The sequence below is a fragment of the Pyxicephalus adspersus genome, chromosome 2 (assembly GCF_032062135.1).
Source record: "Pyxicephalus adspersus chromosome 2, UCB_Pads_2.0, whole genome shotgun sequence".
NCBI classification, from domain to species: Eukaryota; Metazoa; Chordata; class Amphibia; order Anura; family Pyxicephalidae; genus Pyxicephalus; species Pyxicephalus adspersus.
The window spans coordinates 101118972-101128748 of NC_092859.1; the positions used below are offsets into that span (position 1 = coordinate 101118972).

The following is a 9777-nucleotide window of genomic DNA, read 5'->3' on the forward strand; positions in this document are numbered from 1 at the left end:
AAATGGCATCAATAATTCAAAACAAGGTTTTAGAATCTTTTCATAAAAAGGAACGCTTTGTGGTAGATTTAATAATATTATTGATAAAATATGAATAGAGAGTGAGAAAGATAAGCAGTGCATGAAAATAAAAGATTTAGAGATAAGGTTTAAAAGAAAAGCAAATTCCTGGAACTGCAGGAAAACACTAATTAGATTCATAATTTTCCTCACAAAATGTATGCCTTTATTTAAATCACAGCCTACATATTTTTGTTTGATGGTTCTATTTTTAAACTCGTGTATAAATACAACACATACTCTCTGTAGGAGAGGTAAGAAGCATTCATGCGGACTTCAGATGAATTTTCTCATGGTGATACATAGGTATCTGAAAAAATGGTAAAAAAAAAAAAAACTTTTTAACTCTTAGTTAGACCCTTTTTTTTTTTTTTACTGCTGCTGGCTCATGGCATATCAACATTCTTGAGATTAACTTTATTGCCTCCTACATCCCCTGTACTACTTGGGAGTGTTTGACTTGATGTCCATTTTTAGTCCTTCTCCAGAATAATAATTAATTGAATGGCAACATATTAATTTATAAAGGAACTAAACAAATCAGACCATATAATAAAGTAAAATATTGTAGCTTGTTAATGATCAGTATAAGAAATTGATATTTTCATTGCAAGAACTATTTCCTTTGACCTAAAGGCTTAAGCTGCTAGATTAAAACTGGAGCCACAATTGGACCTTTAAAGGAATTTTTTGTTCCTATATTAGCATAAGAACCAGTGCACCTTCGAAACACAGACTGATTAATTGGTGTGAAGAAGTCTATTGGAAGAGAGTATCTATTTACTGTAATTTTGCATTCATATTATCACTGTTCTTTAGCACAAGCACCAGTGTGACTGTATTTGTCTTCACACATCTGGCTCTACTCTTCTTTTGGGTAAACCATAATTTTAACTGTGTCTGTAAGCACCTTCGAACCACACACCCTGTTTGATGGTGGCTAAAATGTCTATTGGATATGGGTATCTATCTACTGAAATTTAGGTCAAGATTATCTATGATCCTGACAACATAAGTACTGTAGGTCTCTGCAACTTTGCTTTTTAACATAAGGGTTTAAACTTTGGTTTAATCAATTTGACTTGACTTGAAAAATCAACATTGTTGTGAATGCCTCAAAATGTTTACTCAGTCAGGAAGTAGAATCACTGAGTTCATTGTGCTGAGAGATGGTAAGGAAACATTGAAACTTGTTCAAGATCAACAAAATATTTGACCATGCAAAGCTTTTACCAATACCAAGGCCTTTCTGATTTCACTATTTAATTTTCAAGCATCCATCTAAATAAAAAAAGCCAAAGCAATGTCGCAAAAATGTCCTATAACATTAAATAGAAATTTCACTAAAATATCAACTATTTTTCTGGAACACCATAAAATAATGCCATTAGATACATTTTTACAGATTTTTTTCATTTTTTTGTAAAATAGGCTGATGGGGCAACATATTTTATATTATAAATTAATTTTATAAATTGTACAAATTAAAATGAGAAATTGTTGCTGTTAAGAGGATGTCTTTCTTTTTTGGCCACGATATGGGGGCATCCAGTCCTCCGGCCAGTACTGTACAGATATCAAGTTCTCATTCTCTTTTTCTTTCTTTCCCCTGCCCTGATTTCATTACAATTGAAGACACACTAACAATTTCCTTTGAAACCATTCTTCATCTTCTCTCCACTTTACATTTTTCATATATCATATTTACTGCTTCTCTCCAAACTTTTTCCAGTTTAAATTTCATCTTTCTCAACATATTCTTGCTGTAATATAATGAATGGGTCCACCTTTCTACAACATCTTTCTTCTTGGATGTCAATACATGTAAGTGATTTCAGATGAACCTTTTTGTTGTTAATTTACAATGTTGAAGTTGGCAAAAGGAAACTTTAAACATTTCACACACTGCACATAATAGGTACCCCTGTTCTCTTGAGTAGTTTAGTTGATTAAGTGTTCTTTGTATTTAGTTTTTTCACTTGTTTGTACATTTGCTCATATCCACATTTAATATTTGAATACTTTTGTTAAATTTAGGTTTTTTTTTTTTTTTTTGTTTTGTTTTTTTCTCTTGTTTATTGTCTGCCTTTTTTTGTGGGAAAAAAGTTAGATAATGAGACCAATAGGGGCACAACAGTTCTACAACAGATAAGGGAGCTTTTGTAGGATCCAAATGGAGCCCATTTCTGCCAATTATCAAAGGGATAAAAAAAAAAAAACATTCACTCATTCCTCATCACATGATCAGTTTTGTACTTTCCTTTTGTCTGCAATAATTTGTGTACCTACTTTTATGCATGTTCTTTTATTCAGAGTAAGTGCTACTTATTCTCATTCCCACAGCAAAGTTAATTGCCCCTTGTGCATTATCCTTGCTTTCCTATTTAGGTTTAGTATGCCAATGTATGACCTATATACTGCACAAGATCATTTTTTTACGTTAGAATCATCTATTATTATTTTCACATTATTTGGGGAGCTTTGTTGTGTGTACTTTCTAGTTTCTAATAAAAGTCATCTTTGATCTTTTTTTTTTTTTATTTTCTTTGGATATACATGTACATTATTATAGGGACTTAATAAACCTTTCCTTTTACTGTAGGAATATGCATTCTCACATTGGCAAGACTTACTGTAAGTATTTTTACTGTAGTAATACATAGTCTGTCACTGGCAGGGCTTTCGTGAACTAAAGATTTACAATACTCATGTTCCATGAAACTTGTCTGTTTCTACTTTACTGTGCAGTATATTGTATTCTACAGATTTTATTATTCCCTCTATGTTTCCCAAGGTGCTTATCGCATGTTTTGTCATCAATGCTTTCAGTTTTTTGTAAAGCTCCAGAGTAAGTATGTTCTATAGTATCAGCCACATACTAAGTGTAGGCCTATGTTATACCAAGGCTTATCACACAAAAAAAAAAAAAAAAACACAACCTGGTGCAGACTTTAATTTGGATTTGTCCCTGGGATGATTTTGCTTGCAGGTTTAAAGGAACTTAGGTCTCACCTCCCTCATTTTATTTCTGCTAGTTCCCCTTTCCCCACTAATCCCCAGTTCCTAAAATATATTGTACATGGAATGTACTGGATGACATTTGTATTTACTGCACAAACCTCAACACCAACACTGTGCACTGTTATGTTAATGTTTTACACAAACATTCTTCTTTCTAGTTGTATTGTAATGCTATGTGTAAATTATATAAATATAAATAGAGGAATTGCCAGCTCCTATATGGTCATGTTGAACACCAAAATATTTTGGCTTGAACTCAACTAAAAGCTTCTGATCTCTCAGTAGAACATGTAAGAGTATTAGCAGACTTTTTGCTAATTAGTGACTAACGTCCTAATTTTTCTGCTGAGTTTACCACTCTTAGCAATGAGTGTCTGTTGCAGGTTCCCCTGCATGTCAGTACTCTCCACTGACAGTAAAAAGTAATGAGGATACCTATGTCAAGCTTAGAGTACTTTTTTTGTTATAATTACTATTTAAAATGCATGTAGTAAATTGTAAATGTAATGCAGGAGAAATTAAGATTAAAATCAGATCATAAAGTCAGTTTAGTTAGCGTTGATATAACCCATTGCTCATGACTATATGTCTGGGTGGAACTGAAGCCTTATGTTGCATGGAACAACTATTCTATCACTTTTGCAACAGAATTATGGAAGTCCTAATAGGAGGGAGGATGAATAAAAAAAAAAAATCCAAAAATAATTCAAATATATTTTGCCATCAGAATTTTAAACTAGAACGACTGATGATGAATAAAAAGAATTTAGTATGCTAAAAAAAATTGTTTATTTTTCCTGGGGTGCAGTAGGAGCACTAAAAAAAAAACAGCAGCAATAACAATAAGGGCTTCTTAAAAAAAGATGATGAAGAACTTGGAAAAACAAAAACGTTGAACTATTTTCTTGTGAGTTTCAGTTCTGGGAGCTCCACAGAATGAGGAAGGACTACCTCTGTATTAAATAGTATACCAGCACTATAGCAACATCAGAAACATCCACATCTTGAGACATGTATCAAGATGAAAATAAGAAAGGAGAAAACAAACAAATACTTTTACAGAGTACAGCGGCACATATGTGGTATCCGCACAATCACTTTCCAGTAATGGGTTAGTAGGTTGGGTTATGATGGCCTAGAATATTTTGTATAGCTAGGAAAAGAAAGCAAGTTCCCAGACAATACTGAAAAGTTTTGAATAAACACATAAAATACTAATGGAAAGAGTAACAAGCAAAGAGTGTGCCTCACAAGAATCTGTTATCTACAACAGAAGGCTGTAGAAGTGAAGAACTAAGAACTTCTTGATATGTCAGGAGTAGATGAGCAAAATTGTCCGAGTTTGGTTTGAGCCTGGTAGATCAATATTCCAAGTTCAGTTAGCCCAAACATAGCACCAAACCTTTTTGAAGTTTATGATGGCTAAATGTTGCTACTAAATTATGTCTAAATTTAGCCTTTTTCAAGGCTAATCGGCAAGCTAATGTCAAAAAAGGCATGGGAACCCAGGGTCCACCATGAAGGACATGCACCAGTGAAAAAAATATTAAAAACTATCATACAGCAGGAAAAATCTTTTTATGTGTCTTAGAGGGCTACTTTGCATTTGCTCAAATAATTTGAATAAAATGCGCTCTAAATGTTTTTTTTATTTATTGATTCAGTATAAAAAGTGGTCAGAAAAGAGAGTGAGTCTGAGCACCCGACTTCAAGTAACAGACCACGCCACAATCTCAAGTTTGGTAGGTACTTACAGAGAAGCCTCCACGCTTGCAAAATACTCTTGCCCTAATGTTGAGAGACGAGGGCCTCTTTTCTATATCCAATAACACAAGAATGATGTAGGGGATATATAGGGTGACTTATGATGAAACCTGAAAGATTCCATTCAGTGGGTGACCAGATATTCACCTTCTAGAAAAGGTAAAACAAGCAAGTACACACTGTAAAAAAAAAGTCCCTTAATTAACTTAAACAACATACCTAATTGCTTTTAAAATATAGATATTGTCCCCAAAAGTAAATCCAATATCCCTTCTTTTGCAAAGTCCAGTTGTTAAAAGACATGTGGCCTAGTCAGGTGCAGGAAAGGTAAAGTTATCCAGGCTGCATTAGGTCTTGGTGCTAATTTTTTTTTTTTTTTGGAAAGGCAATCCTTACTGCAAGAATAAAAAATGCCATGGACAGCAATGTTAAAAAAGGGAATTGAGGATTGTAAAGGGATACAGTAGGATCTGGTTAGCATAAATAGGCTTCTGATACACCGGCAGATCAATTCAGCTGATTTTTTGCATTTGTTTTGCTTTCTAGCTGCGTTTGAGGGGCTTCTAAATATTTTTTTCTTGTATTTATATTGACTGACATGAAATAAAAAGCAATTGAATGGGACATTTACAAGATGCAAGAAAATGCTACAATAAGTGTATTGGGTGCACTAGTCTGTAACATCTGATTAATAATTCAAACATTGTGTGCCTCCAATCTCCTTCTCAAATGCAGGTCACAAAGTCCATGTTCATAATGTTAAATGATTGCAATATGGGAGGAGAGGTAATAGTTATGTATGTTACCAATCTCCTATCCACCAAACATTTCTCAGTGCAATGAATATCTAACCTGTTTGCAGCAGGCAGTCATCCATAACTAAAGTGAGAGCTATGCCTACTGCTAAAGAAACAAGTTTTGTGCCAGGTTGTTGCAAACAGCTGCTGGATTTACAGCAGACTTACATCTATCTTTCATACATTTTGCAGAGGATTTTCAATGGGAGATTTTTGGACAAAGCACGCTCATCTGCAGATAGTTTTATAATAAAATAAAAAAAGATTACATGAAGTTTCAGTTTGTATCTTTTCCTCTTCATTTATTCCAGAAAGCTGTATTCTTTTAGTTTTAGTCATTAAACAGAAATCTGACATCTTCTTTCAGCAGCTGTTGCAGATCTTTGAAAAAAGTCACCTTGGATTTGCCTGCCTTGCTTTTGTGAATGTGCTTTATATATTAGGATTGTCAAGTTTCCAATGCCAAAACCTTATGTAAATCTTCTGCTGTCTTTGGTAGCTAAGCCTATTTAAAATTGTAATTGGATCTGTTCACAAATATTAGTATATTTTATGTCAAGTTAAAACGTAGCTCACAAATCGCCTTAAAGTTGTGCTTCCAAGGAGTTTCTAAATAAAAGACTAAAATAACATTTCTATAGGTCTATTATATCCTAGTCTGTCTATGCCTGTGCCACACAGCAAAAAAAGAAATGGTTGATCAATAAAAAGAAATAAACATACACAGAATGACTAAAATAATAAGCTTTCATGTGACATATTATAAAAAGGCTGCCCATTTTTCATCTATAAATCTAAAATCTACTGACATTGTGACCTACAGCATTTTTATCTTCTGCTTTTCCCGTGTCATTTTTTATGTTATGTGTTTATTAATACACTTTTTTTTCCATCTCTCATTACACATTCTTCCCAAGTGCTCAAATGATGACCTTTTTCGGTGGGAGGAACCAGGGTAGCACTAATTGCTGCCATAAAAATGTAGGTTAGACAAAGAATAGAATTTTTTAGGAAACCACATCCTAATGATTTATGTGGTTGCCAACAAAGAGTTCGAGGTACAGGTCAAGACCATCTTCCAAGAATAGCTTTCCAGAAAATCTTTATTAGTTCAGAAACATTTAATGATAAAAGAGTCATCTACATCCATGTAATACCAAAAAATGGAATGAATCTTCATATGGTACTGGACAGTATTGAACAGTGATATACTATGCATAGGCCTTTAATTCTGTCCAATTAGGATCAAGGTCAGTAGTTTTTATTTCTGTGTATATCTATATAAACAGTAATTTTAATTTATTTTAATAATGACAGACAGTGGCCAGACCTGACTTTTAACACAGTCAATCGTTAATGCTATTTTTAACAAACATTTACTTTGGTAACATATGTGAATGGGATAAATCAATAATAACTCAATATTTAGAGATATCGAGCTGCCCTTGTTTCTTTGTAGGTAATGATGCATAATGTAATCGTCCTCTTCCAGATGACACCTTGAGGGAACAATGATTGCAAAAGAAAATCAAATGTAGCCAATTTATTGGTGATTTGAATGGCTATTGTTCTTTCTGTGACACAGATTCCTCTTGGTGAGTGAAGCAATTGGATGGGGAGATTTTTTTTCGCCCGTGCTTTGATAAGTTTTCATCATGGTGCAGTGGAGTGTAAACCTTCTATATACACATAGTATCACATTTTCTTGGCTCGGTGTCTAGATCAGCCGGCAGATGGAATAATAACTGAATTAGATGCACTATCACAGATGTTACTTTGGACCTTAGATCTATGTCCTTTACATTTCGTTCCTTCTCTAACCTTTCTGCCTCAAATTCAGTTTGTTGACTACCTCATTTTTAACCACTGATGCTTTCATGATGAAGTGCTCGCTGGAATTTTAGATGCCTGAAAGTCATTTCTGCCTTTCTACTTTCAACCTTGTCCAGGTATTTTAACATTCAATCTGAAGAGCACATGTGGATTTCAGAGATAACAATGGATTGACTGACAATAAACTTTCTGGTGATCAGCACCTTCCAGGTGGAAAACCACATAAATGTATTTATTTTATTATGTTAAGATTGAACCTGATGTGGTCCAAGCCATCCCTAATCACATTTACCAGCCAATGTCACCGTAATGCACAATTAGATCACAAAATGTATTGTGAAAGGGTATAGAATATGAAAGTTAAACAGAAAATGTAATGCTCCAATGCAGTATCAACTTTTGCAAATATTAGTTTTAATTAGGCTTTTTAATGATGCGGGTTTAGGATTGTATAGGACATAATTAATCTGATAAACAATATTTACATGCAAACACATGCTGTACTTAATTATGGTAAATACTATTAGTTAATTGCTCCCAAAGTATTGCCATCACGAGAAAGGATGTTACACCAACAGGGAGCTGAACTGGCATCATTTCAAATAACCCTTCATCCCCAAGGGTCACTACAGAGTTTGTGTAATTTGAACAAGCCCTTGCATGTAAATGAGGTACATTTATATGACCACAATGCCTGCACAAACTACATTGTCCTATGGAGAATTCACCCAAATGTAGCCAGGTAATTAAATAACATTATAGCTTGTTCAAGTGTGGTGCACAGTGACCTTGATTTAATAAATAAGTAGAGAAAGTTCACAGTGCATATGTACTTATCTTAGGAGGAGGAACAAAATAAAGATTTCAAAAATTTTTTAGTAACCTTGGTATGTGTTAAAATCTACTTTTCAAAAGTATAGTAGCATGTGCAAGGAAGGTAAAAGAATGGATTTTGGTTACAAATGAATAGATAATTGAAGCCAGGTTAAACCAAAAGAAAACTCCCTTTGCAAAAATAAGAATTAAACTGACAACTTTAGAGAAATCCGGAATCCGCAAATATGTCAACACATCACAATCTGTACCTACAGTCTCCTACAGATTAGGCAAAGCTCTATACAGGTGGATGGATATATGCATGCATGTTGGGGTGTGTGTGTGTGTGTGTGTGTATATATATATATATATATATATATATATATATATATATTTATGAGTTGCTTGAAGATAAATAAATGGCACAGGCAGAAATTTTAGGTGGAAAATCAAGATTAATTTTCTGCCACACTGTAGACAGACCCGCACTACATTGTAGCTGTAGTATTGATGAAAGGCGTGAATTATTTTTAATACATTTCGCTGCCCTGGTATGTTTCTGTACTTTCATCAATGCTAGAATAGTAACTGGATACATATTAACATCCATATCTAGTTATAAGCAATACAGAAATGGAGAATTTGCAGAGCTAAGCTAGTGTATCTTAACCAATTATTTCTGGGAAATTCGAACTTTCCTTAGACTGTGTCCTTTGAATGGCTTCATAGTTTAATTTTTCCAATCATTTATTATACATGTAAAATCCAACTGGAGAATAACTGAATGTAATATTTCTGAAATACATAAACAAGAGTTCAAAACTTTCTATTGATGATTTGTCAAAATTTGGGACTGACCCCTGAATTTGGAAAGGGTAGGCAGTAGTAAGCAGCCAGGAGCAGGAAACAGTCAACAAGGATAATGGAGAAACCAGAATGTTTTTAACAAAAGCGTGTATACAGCATTACTGACTTGACAAACTTTGTGTAAGGTACTTACCAGGGATCTCGCGTCGTGCTCCGCTCACAGCGTATCTCCTCTTACTGGCGGAGGGATCCGTCCCGGCCGAACGACATATCCTGCAGCCGTGCACAGTGCTGCACACACCCTGAGCTTTACTGCAGGTGTGCACAGTACAGCTTGTACTCTCCCATTTGTACTCTCTGGGGGCAAGGCAGCCGGCTGTAAAGTTTAATGTTCCTCCAATCTAATAGCACCAGGCGGCGCAAGGTGATTGGGCACGCTGCCCATTTAATGGGACCCTGTCATTAGCACCCTTGCCCATTCTAGACTCTGTGTTACAGTGTGCTTGGGTGCGTTGTTATGTTGGATTACCATTTTGACCTCTGTTGTCTTCCCCTGTGTCCTGTCATCAGCTCGGACTTACCAGGAGCGACCGGGTCTGATTATTGACTTTGCATGAACTCTGCCTGCCCTGGCTTGGTATTGTCCCTGACTAAGCCTTCTGCCTCATCCTTTTGTAAC

General features: G+C 34.8%; 1 long non-coding RNA gene across 1 annotated transcript in view; it reads right to left on the reverse strand.

Annotated features, from left to right (window-relative positions):
• The window catches only part of LOC140322122 (uncharacterized), a 56598-nt gene extending 47065 nt beyond the window's left edge, over positions 1-9533 (reverse strand). The window contains exon 1 of the long non-coding RNA XR_011919143.1: positions 9292-9533. This is a non-coding gene — a long non-coding RNA (uncharacterized lncRNA). The remainder of the gene's footprint in view (positions 1-9291) is intronic.
• Positions 9534-9777: the final 244 nt, after the last annotated feature.